The sequence below is a fragment of the Schistocerca serialis genome, chromosome 7, assembly GCF_023864345.2.
Source record: "Schistocerca serialis cubense isolate TAMUIC-IGC-003099 chromosome 7, iqSchSeri2.2, whole genome shotgun sequence".
NCBI lineage: Eukaryota > Metazoa > Arthropoda > Insecta > Orthoptera > Acrididae > Schistocerca > Schistocerca serialis.
In genome coordinates, this window is record NC_064644.1 from 301,103,643 (window position 1) to 301,121,116 (window position 17,474).

The following is a 17,474-nucleotide window of genomic DNA, read 5'->3' on the forward strand; positions in this document are numbered from 1 at the left end:
CTCGTTTTGCCCGACATGGACGATGAGCATCTTACACTGAAGTCACAGCATTTGCGAACTTCTTACTCCATTCGTAGACTTGCTGCTCTGACAAACATGCATCACCGTACTGAACCTTCATTCGCCGATGAATTACAATAGGTTTCACACCTTCACTACGCAAAAACCGAATAACAGGGCGCTGTTCTTCCATGGTGCAAGTCGCAAGTGGGGCGGCCATCTTTATACTGATACTGCGACGGTATGTGTGCATCTGCATTAAGCTGCCATCTACAGGCCATTCTGCACGCTGTTTGCAGCACGCTTACCAACTTACAGGATAACGAAGCGAAATTTCGATTTGTTATTACTAATTTAAGGTTTTCGTTTGACTCACCCTCGTATATTCAAATTTCGTGCCAGTAGCATAAGAGTGGCGCTAATGGGTTTGGTTTATATACACGCTGTAACGGTCATGATATCTGGTTACCTTTGAGATTTGGCGTCTTGATTTGATTTTAGTCATGAATGGCTTTGAGGTGACAAAGACGCCAGTATCAACAACTCACTGACTTTTAACGAGGTCATGTAATAGGGCTACGAGAAGCTGGATGTTCCTTCTGAGATACTGCAGAAAAATTTAGCAGGAATTTAGACACTACACCCGGTTGCTGGCAGTAGTGGTCACGAGAACGTTCTCTCGTAAAAAGAGGAACGACCATCCTGTATGGCTCTGCCGCATCTTACTTCATCTGCAGTAACAATTTGAGCAGGAGATGGTACCACAGTGACACAACGAACTGTTTCAAACCGGTTTCTTCAAGGACACTCGGAGCCAGACGCCCTGTAGCATATATTCCAGTGGCTTAAACCACAGCCATTTGCGACTTCATTGGTGTCAAGTGAGATGTCCCTGGAGGGTAGGATGGAGGTCTGTTGTGATTTCTGGTGAAAGTTGGATCTGTCTCGGTGCCGACGATGGCCGTGTGTTGGTTACAAGGAGGCCAGTTGAGGATTTTTTGGATTGTTTGGGGGAGGAGACCAGACAGCGAGGTCATCGGTCTCATCGGATTAGGGAAGGACGGGGAAGGAAGCCGGCCGTGCCCTTTCAAAGGAACCATCCCGGCGTTTGCCTGGAGCGATTTAGGGAAATCACGGAAAACCTAAATCAGGATAGCTGGACGCGGGATTGAACTGTCGTCCTCCCGAATGCGAGTAGAGGACCTGCAACGAACCTATCTAGGGGCTAGACACACTGGACCTATACCTGGAGTTACGGTGTGGGTGCGATTTCGTGTGACAGCAGGAGCTCTCTCATGGTTATCCCATGCAATCTGAATACAAATTTGATGCCAGTCTGGTGATTCACCTTGTTGTGCTACTGTTCATGAATAACATGTCACTGGGTGTTTTCCAATAGGATAACGATCGCCCACTTACCGCTGTTGTGATCCAACATGGTCTACAAAGTGTCTGATCGGTCACCAGAACTGCCTCCAATCGAGCACATATGGGACATCATCGGACGACAACTCCAGAGTCATCCACGAACGGCATTAACCGCCTTGTATTGACGGATCACGTACAACAGGCATGGAACGCCGTCCCACACACTGAATCCGGGACCTGTACAACACAATGCATGCAAGTGTTCATGCTGACATTTAACTGTCTGGCGCTCACAACGGTTATTAATGTGCCAGCATTGACATTTGCAATGGTTTATTTCGCTCTTACATTAACCTGTGATCTTGCAATGTTAATTAGTTAAATATGTTACTCAGACAAGTGTTTCCCGAAATATTATCAAAAAGCTTCTCCCGCACAGGCCATGAAGACCCAAAGGTACCGACCGGCCGCCTTGTCATCCTCAGGCCATAAGGTCACTGGATGCGGTTATGGAGGGGCATGTGGTCAGCACACTGCTCTCCCGGCCGTATGTCACTTTCAGAGACCGGATCCGCTACTTTTCAAACAAGTAGCTCCTCAGTTTGCCTCACAAGGGCTGAGTGCACGCCGCTTGCCAACAGCTCTCGGCAGACCGGATGGTCACCCATCCAAGTGCTAGCCCAGCCCAACAGCGCTTAACTTCGGTGATCTGACGGGAACCGGTGTTACCACTGCGGCAAGGCCGTTGGCCTCCGAAATGTTATTACTCTGGATTAATTAATTTTGATCGAGTGAGGCGGCGCAGTGGTTAGCATACTGACTCGCATTTTGGAGGACGACGGTTTAGACCCGCGTGCGGCCATTTTGATTTCGGTTTTCCGTGATTTCCCAAAATCACTTCAGGCGAATGCCGGGATGGGTCCTTTGAAAGGTTGCAGTCGACTTCCTTCCCCATCCTTCCCTAATCCGACGAGACCGATGACGTCGCTGTTTGGTCCCCTCCCCCAAATCATTCAACCAATCAATCAATAATTTTTGGTGTTTTTTTTCAATCAGTGTGGTTACATAATTTCAGGAAGTATTTCGACCACTTCCGTCACTGATTTAAGGTTTTAATGTCCATCAACTGTCTCAGAGGTGGTATCGAGGGCTATTTCTCAAATCGAATATCAAAAATTCGAAGTACATGGCACCCCAAATAAAGGATAGTTGAGAGCTCGATTTAACGAAAGTTTCAGTGATCAAGGACTAATCAAGAAGGGGTCTAAGTTGAGAATTCACTTCAGAAACTGAATTAAAAGTGACAACTTTGCCTCTTTTGTATTCGCAAGTGGAGTCGATTCTGCCTCTCCTTTCACTGCGACATCGTTCTTATGACCAGGGACAGGCAAAATTTCACCGTCAGTAAAGGGACAGCACACTTCGACATGACTATCGAAATGTACGAGATCATCTAATGCGACATTATTTTCTCAGTCAGGAAGAAGTACTCATGTATCGTGAAAACCTGACTGTATTTCTCCTTCTCCTGCCGTTTCAGTTGATTCTGTAGCTCCATGAAACTGCATTTCATGAAACTGTTGGATACTGTCGCCGGTGTGGCATTCTTCGTTGCTTTATCAGCCATGGTTATCGCTATCAAAACCATTATGTAGGGCCTGTGACCATCTGCAGTATTATCCAACACCGTCATCACAAATTCTTTGCGTACAAAGTTATATCATCATGAATTATTACCTGGCCAAACGGCTGCAGTTTCTAAGAGGTGCTTGGAAGAAGCAAGTGAAGTCTCACTTTATCCAGAGGTGAATTACGCAAATGTAAAAAAACGGAACGAATCTGGTTTCTGTTTTTCAGGTATTTCTCCAGCCTCAACAGCGATCCATTGGACTAGTCTGTCGATATCCATACATTTTTGTTGTAGCCCCAAGATACAGGAAATGCTCTGATAGCCTTGAAGGTTATCAGCTTTAGCTACCAAAAGAAGTTTTAGTTTCTGAGAATCATCCATGTTCTCTCTAAACGACTGAGATATTGTTTCTTTGCTATGTTTCCACTAAAACGTTTTTCATCTTTAACAGTCAATTTGCAGTCATGAGAGAAATTTCGAAAAATTCCCGTTTCCTCAGTATTGAACAAAATCGACGGAATCGTATTTTGAAGTAGGCTTTTTAAATCATTTTTCCGCGCTGAACAAACTGCGCCATCAATACCGTTCACCACAATCACCTTAAATGATATTATATCTTTTTATCTCCTCATTAGTGGTAAACACTCAAACGTCGAGACTAACAGCAAATCGCTGTTAACGCCATACAGGTATGTTTTCCGATGTTCACAGACTGAGTCGTTTAAGTGATCATTCTTCAGCACCTGGCAACTCACCTTGCAAGCACTAATTCTACAACCCCACCATTCTGCTTCAGGTTTATCGGCTGCTTTGATGACGGAATCAAGTGAATTTTATCTAAATCCTTGATTTAATTCGATATTACACGGCCCAATAATCTGCTATTTTCTGCGAGAGGGAAAGTCATGTACTTCTTTGAAGCCGTTTTTATAACTCATTGACGTGCTGTATTGGATTAACAATTGATTAAGAAATGAAATTATCGCGGAGAGTTGATCGACGAAAGAAGTACGGAAATGTCGACGACAAATTCGAACTACCGACTGGCAGATAGCCACGACACTCGAATTACAGTGATTGCGTAGCTACAATTTGTCGAGTGTGCCAAAACACATTTAATTTTATCAATTTATCGAATTTTTGTCAAGGGACCGGACTTGTCGACATATTGGTTTCACAGAGGTTCCTAACACCATTAGTCGGCTGTAGTAGTGGCCCTTAATGTTATGCCTTGAAAGTCTGGTTAGTTCCAGAAACCACAGGTTCGACGGCTTGCCTTCCACTAACCACAGCTCTTAATGAAATGTAGCCAGTTTTAATGACCTGTTCCTCTCAATATAGAAGAACCAGCAGAGCGGCTGAACCTTCATTCTCGAGTCCCTCTGTTTCTTGCTTTGATGCATCATTAATTGATATTTAGTATTAATCAAGCCACCCCCTCCACCCCGATTCTGTACAGAATCGAACTGCGACTTTTAAAACAACATGTTTAAAGCCTGTCAGAAATCGCTTAGTGGTCTCATTTTCAAACGCTGAAAGACTGTGAACTAGTTGTTTGTGCTTCGTTTTAAGAAAATACGTCACATCACATGATCTCTGTGTCGTACGACATTGTAAGTCTGCAGTCATTCAGTGGTATGTGGAGATAGTGTCTCCAAAGTTTGTTGCGAATAGAGATAGTAGTAAAGAAGTAAAAAACGAATACGTCTTGCCTTATACTGAAGTCTTAGTGCATGAACAGCGTAAAGTATTCTTCTCTTAGTTATTTTGTGGGGTGCATCCACGAGAAAAAGGTTTAAAAGCGTTGAAATAACTGCAAAATTTGTTAGAGGGTGCTAAGTGATGTCATTCTCAAATACTGCATGGATGTAGACTGCGTAATTTGGGAGCTGTGAATTAAACAGCTTCACTACATTTTCTAACTTGAACACTTGACTTACTGCATGAACGTAAGATTATATTTATGCATGAATAGACTGTGACAGTATTTTAAATTTTAAATTCGGGCAATAATTGCATGAAATGCTAGTAGTTTCCTGGCCAACGGTCTTGACACAGAGGTAACACCGGATCCCGTCAGATTAGCGAAGCTAAGCACTGCCGGGCTGCGTTAACACTTGGATGGGTGACCATCCGGTCTGCCCAGCGCTGATGGTAAGTGGGGTGCCCTTAGCTCGTGACTGAGAAGTAGCGGCTACGATATTGTAAACTGACAGACGGGCAGGAGACCGGTGGGCTGACCACATGCCGCTCCATATCCGAATCCAGTGACGTCTGTGGGCTGAGGATGACGCAGAGGCCAGTCGGGAGGAGTTCAGTTTATAGTAGATTCCTGCATCTGCACTTGCATATCAGTAATTTTGTCACAATAGGTAGTAATCTACAAGCACTCCCAGTCCCCCACATGCGTACAAGCGTTGTCAGCATTCCACTGAAATATACCACTTTTAAGAAAAGTAATAATCGAAAACATAGTACAACTATCCAACTTAAAAAATAGATTGAAAAGTGGTTTTAGAAAGACTAAAAACATTTTAGAAGCTAAAAAATAGGTAAAGGTTGTTAAACAACCAAGGAACAATTAAAGCTGAACCACTACTCAATTTAATAGTATTTTTGTGAAATGATAAGAAGAGCAACTTTGCTTACTTCCTTTATCAATAGTTACTTAGAAAACTCAGGAAAAATATTCATAGAGAAACGGATAACGAAGATAAAGATAATAAACTGCTTAATTTACAATCATATTATCAAAAATATATTAGATAAATTACTGTTAATTACAAAATATTTATTACCTACTACAAAATGGATGCCTCTTATATGGAATCAAGATGGACATTAAAATAAAGTGAGGAATTTCGAAAATTAATAAATAGTGCTAAACTGAGGATGAAAGGAAATAAATAATTTGCAGTTCGATGAGGCGCTAATTTTGTAATATTTGTATGTGCAATAACGGCAACTACCCTTACATGTTTCTGCTTTCGGTTAAGCATAATACGTGACGAGTGCCTCCTCTCCCCTGTCAAAACTGCCTCAACAAGCTATGTCGCGCCAACCGCAATGTCACTACCCAGCGGAGCGCGCAGAGGGACATGGACAAGAGCGGGCATCAATGAATCGTGCTACTGAAGTAGCTGAGCATTATACGACATGTACATTATAGAAAAAAATTGATTATTTTTAACTTAGTTTATATTCACTGACTTAAAAGAATGTTCCATTAAAATTGGTTAAACTGTTTCGTCGGCAAAAGTGTAGCCCGCAGAGTTACCTTCACATCTGTAATTTTAGGGTGGACTAAAATTAAATTTTTGTTCTCCCAGAAAGCCGCTAGATAGGAAATCCATACGTGCTACCTTCTGCCGTGTTGTAATATGGAAATGCGTGCTGAAGAGCAATGCCTCAGATTTTTTGAAGTGACAACTCTTAAAACCCGCACCATATTCAACACTAAAACCTGAAACTAACTCAGACTCACCTTCAGCAAAATCAAAAGGGGTACGATTAATTTCAGCTAAACAAGAAGCAAAACAAGCTAAAGCTAAGGGGAAAGAAATAATAATAAATCAACAATAAACCTGACAATTTATAGAATGAAACATGTTAAAATTACCAATCAAAATAATTAAAGATAATAAAATCAAAGCTAATCTAACTTCATGAGAAATTGGATGTTCTTGAGTTCACACCACATATATCTCTTACTGCACGTTTTTGTGTGCGGAAAACTTTAGCTTGGCTTGATGAATTACCCCAAAAAATAATCCCACATGACATTATAGAATGAAATTAAGCTTAGTATGCCAGCTTTTTCATTTTTATGTGCCCTATGTGTGATACAATTCGCATTGCAAATAGATATTTGTTAAGATGCTTCAGCAGTTTTGTGCTGTGCTCCTCCCAGTTGAATTTATTATCAAGCTGTAATCCCAAGAATCCAACACTGTTCACTTCTTCTATGTGCTTGTCATTGTGTGTTAGGAATATACTCGTGGGACACTTCTTACAAGTTCTGAAATGCACGTAGAGTGCTTTTTCAAAGTTTAGTGACAAGGCATTGGCTAGGAATCAGTGATTAATATCCACATATATTTTACTAGCCGATCTTTCTAGGACTACACTTGATTTGCTATTTCTTACAATATTTGTATCATCAGCAAACAAAACGAACTTGGTATCTGGTAATGGAACCTTGTCGGACCCCACATGTAATTAGTTCCCAGTTGGATGACACCTAGGAACTAATTACATGTTCCATTTTAGGGCCCTTAGTCTGTGACTTCAGGAAAATCTTTGGGACTCCAACATAAGAGCCATCTCAAGCCATTTATAGAATAAGGAGGATGAATTAATGTGAGCTTTTATGGCGAAATTAAAGTATATTGTACATAGTTAGCAATTAAGTTAAGTTACTGCAATGAAGGAACATGTAGATTTATTAATATCTTCTGTGCTATTATCATGTTAAAAAGGGTCCTATAGTGCATAAAAGGGCAGGATTATGAGAGTGAGAAAATTAGGGTATGTTTCTTTGTGTAGGCTATAAGTATGTGCACAGCAAGCTGAGCATACAATTTAAAAGGTGTCTGGAGTTTAAGATGTGCTATCTGTCCATGAAGGAATAAAGTAAAAGTGAGAAATGTTTGGTACTGGGAAAATGTTGTAAAGATGTGTGAATAGATAAATTTATTACCTAATTTATGTGAAACGTATTTGCAAGGAATGTCTGCATCTTCAAAAGATTTTAGAACTACTTCATAAAATGAGTATCTGTTTTCCACATTTAGCAATGGGGTCACAATGAGTGACTTACTAGTAGTGGTTTGCGGTGACTCGCAGGTGTGTCATCCAAATATGATTTCTCTCCATTCAGAGAAACGAGAGTTCACTTGCTGGCCTGCTCCACGTGGCTATGCGAGGGTCAACCGTTAGTTATGTATGTAAGTGTTGTATTTATGCTGTTAAGAGAGGTGGAAGAATTGTGTACATGGTGGCCAGTTCTGAGGGGCACCATATGGGTGCACCAAAATATTGTTTGAGTGTTATAGCGACATGAAATAGAAGTAATAAGGGGATACTGACACGTAAAAATTAAGAAAAGAAAGTAAGAAATGGTATACGTTCTAAGCACATGACATTGTTGGTAATACACAAGGGCATGGCAGTTGTGTTTCTGAGCAGTGATTTTATAAAATGCACTAAAATATTTATATTTGCAGAACCACTAATAAAATAAGATTTAACTTTATCAACATAAAAGGAAGAGTTAATGACAGATAAAGGTAATAGCAGCAGCTCTGGAAAAAGGACAGTGACAGAGAAGGTGTTACTGAGCAAAACCTGAAAGAAATACATGACAGTATGATTAAACAAAGTATCAGTAATTTTGTACTAAACTCGCTATGTAGTTTATGATTGTCCACAGCAAGCACGTCGAAACATGAAGTGAGGAAGAGGCCTGCCTAATCATTCATTCATGTATGTTAAGTGCAGACATGCACTTTATTGTTCACAGATGTTCACGATGACATCCACGACGAAACCAAGAGCCATGAGATCGAACGATCTTATTATACCCGACGACAGTATAGTACTCTGAACAGGGCTGTAGTTAGGCTAGTATAAACACCCTACTTGCCAGTAGTTTAACAAGTAGTATTTACAATTATTAACATTGTGATCTTTATTTTTTCATAGGTATATAGGTGCCATCACATATTTAATAATTAAATTACATAGGTTGAGAAATATGTTCATTTATAATTAACGTTAACTTTGTACATGATCAGAATGATAAGAGTAAATAAGTGAGCATCTTTGGTGATTGTACAACTAGAACAATAATAAATGTAAAGATAAATGACCTCACTGGTGAGTGCATCTTACAAAAAAATTATGTTTCATAACAGAAACAAGTCAAAGATTTTGTGTTATGTATTGTACAGTATTTGTGTGGACTGGAAACTAATTGTATGTAATAGTGGATACAGGTTTCGCAGAAAGAAACTGTTGCGAGGCACATTGGAAGCAACAATGTGATGTGTGGATGGATCTGGAGGCTAATGGCACAACTCCAGAGAAAACCGGACGCAAGGGACAACATCGGTAAGCCGAAGCTACGTTGTGGACGTGGGCAAACAGCAGGCCTATTCAGATGCGGCTACCTGAAGATCTCGGGCGGCAGGCGATGACTGAGCAGATGGTATGCGGCAATCCGCGGCAGACCTGCTGGGTCGGGTCAAGATGGGTATTTAAACAGCCACTAATGACTTATCTTCACTGTTGTACTACACAATGGAGACGAGAAAAACAAATTGCACACATGATACAGCCAGTTAATCCTACAGCAACTGCTAATAGCTGTATGGAACCGTGAACTCTATTTGCTTTTCCTTCTGCTGTTCTCTGCCAGACAGAAACTGATAAACATAATCTGAAATAGTCAGTCAACTGGCACTGACTTCTGAGGAATCTGAGTCACACACAACGACTCAAGCTCATTGTATGATGTCACCAAACAGATAACCTACCTGTCCACAGTTACAGAGATTCCTTATCCAAAATACAATATTTATATCAAGAGAAAGAAGCGACACGAAGAACAGAAACGTAGGAACACAAATATAGTAAAAAGAAGAAGTATGACGAACTGAAGACTAGCTACCATTACACTTCTCTTAGCCAACGCAGAAGAATTTTAGGTGACTTATAAAGATCCTACCTGACTGTACTTCCGTCATACTTTGTGCAAATTCGACGAAAACTTGGCTGTATCAACACATACACCCACTTACCTTGCTGTACATTCCAAGGAACTTCCACATCGTTAACTCTGCGAGAGAGTTGTAACCTGACAGAATCAACAATGAGCTGAGAGTCCAAAGACGGAATTGAAAAGCCACTATAACCGATTTCAAACAATGGTTCGTAGACGTTGTTATCGTCGTCGCCGACGATTGCTTGTCTACAAAACACTTGTAAATGTGGACGGCACTCTTGGTGCATCGACATCTTCTTCTAAGGGGAAAAAGAACGAAGTACGGGGAGTAGGTAAAACTGCTCAATTTGTTCTTATTAATGGACCTACTTTGTTTTGTGGCGCGAGGTTTAATTTCTCTTTAATGAAGAGTTCTACTTCTTCAGGTTTAGGTAATGGTTGGATAACTGTTGCTTTCGTAGCATGTAACAGTGCTGGGAGAGCTGGTTTGGAATCCTTTGAAACTCGTGAAATTTTGGCTTACCGTACTATACCTGTTTCTGAGGTTATTATCTCTGGTGAGGGTTCCTACCTTATGCCACATGGGAGTTTATCTTTGACTTGTCGTAGACGTGTTAAGATAAATTCTGATTGTAATATTCACTTATGGGTGAAGGCCAGTGGTTCATCCTCTTTGGAAGATTGTCGCATTGAACCAATCTTCACTTCCTAAACTTAAAAAAAAACAAAAAAAACACGCAAATGAAGATGAAAGTGTGTTGTGAAATCCGAATCAGTGTGTGACTCTTGATAAAAAAAAAAGCTCTATAATTTGATGAATACTGAACAGTGACACCCACAGACTAACAGTTTCTGATATATTTATCATTTTTGTAAACATCTTGTACTTATTTTTCAGGGTAGTCTTAAGAAAATATTTGTGTATTTATTCATGTACAATTATTGTTTGTCTTTATCTTTGATAATGATGCTATGGATTTTAAAGTTTTAATGTATTACATTTTTATACACTGTGAACAAGAACATTAGTTAAAATTGGTGGTCGATCCGAACTCTTATTACAAAAATTAGTTGTCATTGTATATGCAAATGAATTCTGTCAAAGGACGCTTTAGAGCATAAGATTTGTGAAATGTTTAAAGAGTATACACGTTAGGGTAAGACTAGACTTGGACAATCAGTTTGTGAAATGATTTTCTTTAATGCAAGCCAAGAGCATAAATATGACCATGTAAAATCTACGCAGGATGTTTCACAGAATTTTATAAAATTGTATAATGACCAATAGATAACCTCTAGAATAATTGATGTATCTACTTGTTTTGCAAATTAATGGATAAACGAAGCACATGTAAGATTAGGATACCTTCATGTTTATTGTCTCAGTCTTTGTCTTAAGGGTGGATGAATGACAGAGAGCATGGGCCTTAAGTCTAAAGAAAGATGGGAACTGCAATTTTTTAAAGAGCTTGAAAAATTTTTGTAATGTTAGCTAAATTTCCATTGATAACATGGGTTATTTTGCATGTTATTATATATTCCAATTGTCATGTCTAAAAGGAAATTGTTCCAAACATAAGGAGAAGACTGATTAAATAATAAAAATGTAGTAAATAAGTTTATGACAGTAAGCCTATGAATGAACGCAGAATGACTGTAGGAGAACATATCATGATTCAATTATTCCTCTGCCCTTATACAGACAATTGAAGGTAATATTAGTTTGTACTGGACGATATAATACAATAAGAATTACCCAACGCTAGTTCAAATAGTTCATTAAGTGAGGGTTTTCCTATCAGTGGGCATAGTCGGGGCCTAATCAACGTTTCTACATAGATAATCTTTTTATAAAAACTTATTATCTCTAGAAACCATCTCAGTTGTTTTCTGGTTGTAAGAGTGCTAAACTATGCAATTTCTACCATTCTGTCTGGGTTGGGACTAATCCCTTCTCCTGTTATCACATGTCCCAGAAAGCTAACCCTACTGCTCCCAAAACAAGACTTATCAATATTTGCAGTCACCACATACCTTTTTAAACTGCTTAACACCTCCTCTAAGAGTTTGTTATGTCTCTCCCAGGTATTTTCTGCTATCAGTATATTGTCTACATAACAGGTGATCTTCCCTTTTAACTCTTCACTCAGTATTTTGCTAAAACCCCTGATAAATGCAGTTGAAGATATATTCGATCTGAAAGGGAGCCTTTTCAATTGAAAACCCTATTTGAAGGCAATAAAGGCCGTGTATTTTCAGCAGTCAGGATCAAGCTCTAGCTGCCAAAAGCTCGATCGCAAATCAAGCGAGGAAAACACCGAAACCCCATGAAATCTTTGAAGGAACTCCTCAAGCCTTTCAGGGCGATTGGTCTTCGGCACGATAATGGTATTTATTTTGCGCGAGTCTAACACATGCTGCGCTAGTGTCAGTCCAAGTCGAGGGAAAGGGAAATTTTATCGAAATTCAACGAAGGTGCGGTTGGGCGATGAAATCTGGGGTCGTTGGCAGAGTGTGGTAAAAGACGACAGCCAGCAGGCCAGGCAAGGTAAACATGGCAGTCACGAGCGCGGAGCTGCGACGGCGGCATTGCACGCACGATTTGTTTTGAGTTGAGCAACAACGAGGCAGGAAACTGCAGCGTTGCTTTAAGTTATTGCGATGTATGAGGCGGAGCATTAGGTCAGAGCCAAGAGTGGCGATTTGTAAATGGCTCACGTGTGGAAATTTATCCCTGCCATAGTTTCTGTCTCTCTTTGACACTAAGTAAGAAGCTAGGGAGAAACCAATATAAACAGACTTGCAATTTTAGCTTGACAGAGTGTGCAAGGTCAGTCGAGCGTTGGGACGGACATGTACTGGTCTACACTTATAGGAGCCAGTCTGGTAGCAAGGTTATAAGTATTATGCATAAAATTGTACTGTGTTTCTATGTACTTCTTCGGGCTATATTCTGCATCCAGGGACAAAACACCGGGATGTGGCGGAACAGCAGCATGGAATTTGGAGTTTGCACGCTCTGCCTGAAAGAGGGCAGTGACCGAGGTCTGCAGTGGGAGGGGCTTGATTCCACTCCAGCCTACGGGCCACGTTCGCTTCCCACGTGGCGTAGTGGGGTCTGGGTGAGGCATATGCTGAGGAAGGTGCAGCAGCGCTGTGGCAGCGCCAGAGACGATGGTGGGTGTTGCCATCTGGCAAGCACCACTAGCGGCAAGTTGCGGCACAGCGTCCAGGAGGGCTCGGGTTCTAGTCCGGTCCCGTCCTGGGAGCAGTGGCGGCCCGAGGGCCACGGGTGACTAGTACGTCCACCTTCGTCCCATGGTCAGACAGAGCAGGCCAAATGGGGTGGAGGGCGGCGAGTAACGGGGACTGTAGCAGTCTCCGGAATTGCAGGCAGCAGTGAGGCGCAAGTCGCAACGCATCGGCAGGCGGCGACCGGGAGAGTGGTGGCCGATTCGTTGGGTCCCGGCTTCAGCTCTGCCATCTGGAGTCCCGGGTTTGACACACCGACCCCGCACACTAATCGAATTCCACAGTCATTTTTGTCTACTATGAGTAGTGGCCTATTATACTCACAAGGGGAGGCCACGACGTTTGGAAGGCGGATTTACTGCAAACTTCGTACACTCGTAGTTCTCCATGAGGACAACAAAATTCGTAAGCAGTAGCGCGTACTTCTCAAGCGTTATTGAGAAAATCGCAAGATAATTTCGATCGTCAAATATACACCTGTGCGTGACCGTTTTTACCAGGAAGCGGCGGCAGCCCAGTGGCCACCGGCACGGTAGCTCAGCGTGCTCAGTCAGAGGGTTAGCTGCCCTCTGCAATAAAAAAAACTGAGTATATGGATGAATGAAGAACTTAAACGGACGTCATAGGACGTCCGCCCCGAACACACGGAACAAACTCTAACGAACAAAATTAGATAAAAACAAATGGTTAGCGTTCAAGCCCCGTAAACACTGGATCGAGTCCCGTTCGTCTGTTTTTTTTATTTTATTTTAATTTCAACACAGTCATTTTCTTTACTATTAATATTACAACTGATATAATGGGAAAAATACGTGTAATTTTTATTATCACAAATAATATAATATTCATAACTATCGACTAGTAAACAACCAAACGCACAAAGTGATACTGAAAATCTATGCTTGTCCGTGATTTGAGAAATCCCTTATACCTGGAAGGAGCACGAAACTACTTGTTAGCTGCAAGTTTTGACCGGCACAGACGGCTTTCGAAAGATGTACAATTAATTGTCGCTTTCGACATTACGACTACAAGTTGCAGAATGGTATTTTTTGTAAAAAGATGGAGAACATAAAATTAAACGGCACCAGCCGCGTTGAATAAATGCTATTTTTCCGCATACGCAAGGTCTTTTGCGGTTTTCCGTGGAAAAATAAACCTCGTTAACATTTTCAAAAACCTGTCTTTCAGACAGCAATTTGGAAGCAAACCATGCATAACGCAGTATTTCCTTAAAAATCGGCGCTGATAATTGGTTATGCAGTATCGAGTGTATTTTTATAGCGTCTTCCGAGAAGCTGATTCTCATTCTCTTTCGATTAAATACGAACAATTTTGAAGACACGGACAAGCATACATTTTCTGTATCACTTCATGCGTTTGGTCGTTTACTAGTCGACAATTATGAATATTATATTATTTTTGACAATAAAAATTTGTAGACTGCCAAATAACATTGTAAATGTAATGAAAGTTCATCCGATTACACGTATTTTCCCATTATATCATTATATCAATTGTAATATAATTAGTAAAGAAAATGACTGTGTTGAAAAAAAAAAACTGACGAACGGGACTCGATCCTGCGATTGCGGAGCTTGAACGCCAACCACTTTTTTTTATTCATTTTGTTCTATATTGTCCGTGGAATTTGTTCAGGGCGGACGTCCGATGACATCCGTTCAGTTTGTTCGTTGATCCGTTCGCTCAGTTTTTTTTATTAGAAATGTTAGCTAACGCTCTGACCGAAAACGCTGAGCTACCGTGCGGCGCCACTCGGCTGCCGCCGCTTCGTGGTAAAAATGGCCAAGCACAGATATATATTTGACGACCGAAATTATCTTGCGATTTTCTCAATAACGCTTGAGAAGTACGAGCTAATGCTTACACATTTTGTTGTCTTCATGGAGTACTACGAGTGTACGAAGTTTACAGTAAATCCGCGTTCCAAACGTTGTGGCCTCCCTTTGTCAGATCTCTCGGCCTCAATTACACCTTCGTCCTCCATTCTCCGTAGTTCCCCAAGAGCTCTTTCCCGGTATGACCACGAGATGGCATATGGAGGTACCCCAAATGGTCTACGTTTCTTTACCTCAGATTTATATTGATACCCCTTAATGCATCCGGTTTTAGGTAACAAGATCTCTCCATTATTTTTGAATGCATGCCCCGACCATTGCCTGTCCATATTATCTACGTTTTCCAGATTCTCTTGTTTCGAATCAATCTTACTGTTAATTTCATTAATCTGCTCAGGTTCTGACTTGAACTCTGCTCTGTTCTCATTATTTTTTCTACACTCTTCCCTCTGAACTACATGTTGGTCCATGAATTGTATTTTTAAACAGCTCGCCGGAATTTGAGCTTTTATTGCCTTCTCAGCAAAACTGATTTTTACTTTATTATATCGGGTGTTAGTTTCGGTATTATGGACCGATTTGCAATCATATGGTGTCCTTGGCATTCAAAATCTAGACGTGTTTGTTGCGATATTTCTATACCCTTTCCAACTAACTCACCACGCACCTATGTTTTTTTGTACTGTGAGCATAGGTGGATTAACTAAATCCTTGCATTTAGCGAACAGCCCATCTGAAATAACTGAGATTTCGCTTCCACTATCTGTTACAGCAGTACCCATAATTTCTCCAATTTGTACTTTTACCACCGGATAGACTTTCGGTAACGTTTCCTTTTCTTCAAGTAATATCTCCCTCATGTCCTCATATTCTATAATATTTATGTTGTTATTTCCGAGAAGGTTTACGGGCGTATTTTCACTAGTGCCCGTCGTCTGGCCTACTCATTGTTCAGTTTCTACGTCATTTTGGCGTGGTCTCCCAGGGTTATGTGGTCTAATTTCAATTGGTTGTTCCTGATTCTTGTTGTTACTCTTTCCACCCCATCCTTAGTCAGACCGTTGACGAGTTTCTCTATTGCCGCCCTATGATGCGCCATAATTTTATGGCACCCATCTGCATTCCTTTTGTTGCGTATATTCTCTGTCATAGTTCTTACACTGTACGCTTTCCCACCTTAATATCTATGGTCCATGTTTTGGTGAGGCGGCCGATTTACATTGTTTTGCCTATTAAGGCCTCTATTATTCCCTCCGTTGTTCTCCCTTCTTTGACTTTGCATATCTCTCCGTCTACGTTTTCTCGCGCCTGCTGCTCGTTGAAAGCGAACTCCAACTCTCTTAAGGTACCCTTGAATCCTCCTACATCATTTCCACATCGGCTGAGGAGCGTTTGATGGTAGGAAATTGGCAACTTCATGCAACACAATCTTATGAGCTCATCCGGTGTGCATGGGTCGTCCAAATAGTAATTTTTCTTCGTCAAGTGTTCGAAGTACTTCACTGGACTATGGAACCCTGACCTCTCCAAGTCTCTGCTCATCATTATTTCCTGTTTGATCCTATCCTGTGTCTCCTTGGACCAGTATTTGTTTAAAAATGTGTCACGAAACTCTTTGTATGACGTGCACGTTTTTGCGATGTTCCGCATGCATTCGGCCGATGTTCCCTAGATATGTGAACATACGAAGTCCAGTTTGTACATCAGAGGCCAGTGAGGAGGTAATGATAAATCAAATTGTCCAATAAAAGTTCTTGGGTGCAGAAATTGCCCTCGTCTTTGTCATGCTGGAATTTTCGTACAGAGATAAAATGCTTAAAATCGAAAATTTCATTAGCATTTCTTCCCACTCGGCCTGCCACATTCTCACTTGGCGCTAATGTTTCCGGTCTACTGCTACTTTGGGCATCTTCTCTTCTACTCCCTGTTACATTTTCATCACTGGAAAAATGTCCTATGGTGCGCACTCTCGGGTAACAATTATGCATATGAAATATCTCATTGCCGTTCTCCGTATTCGCGGTTTGCGACCCAGACGTGCCCTGTGAAGCCGTTGCTTTGTTGATATGCTTTCAGTCTGTAGTTGAGCAACTCTTACATTCGAGCACTTTCTAGTATCGTCTGGGCCTAGACATGATCGTGCTGAGTTTGAACTGGCTCTTTCGGTTTCTGTTATTTTCAAATCACCTACTGTTTCTTTTCTGAGATGTGATTTTTGACTAGGTTGGGACCTGACTCTCTGAGATAATTACTTAATTTCGCTTTCTAAGATTTGTTTAAACTGTGAGAGCTTCGCGGTCAATGCCTTATTTTGTGCAAATTTCTGTCTTTTGCACTTGCGTTATTTCTACTTGTTTCACGCGCCCCTGCAACTTCGTTAATGCACCTCTACCTATCTTTGTCGTGATTTCTGTCCTCCTCAATGTCTCGAGAGCAATCCGATTTGCCCTCCTCGCTAGTAATAGCGCCTCGTTCGCGGTTCTTCTGACCTCTGCAATGTCTCGTTCTAGTTTCGTTCGGAGCATCACTATCTCATTTTTCACTTTCCTCGTTCCATGTTTTATCGACACTAACGTTTTGAATTTTACATCGCATTTCAACACTAACGTCTTGAATTTTACTTCCCATTTCAGAGCGTACT

At 41.1% G+C, this 17,474-nt stretch overlaps 1 pseudogene; it reads right to left on the minus strand.

Annotated features, from left to right (window-relative positions):
• Positions 1-2,000: 2,000 nt before the first annotated feature.
• Positions 2,001-2,118, minus strand: LOC126413374 (5S ribosomal RNA; annotated as a pseudogene).
• Positions 2,119-17,474: the final 15,356 nt, after the last annotated feature.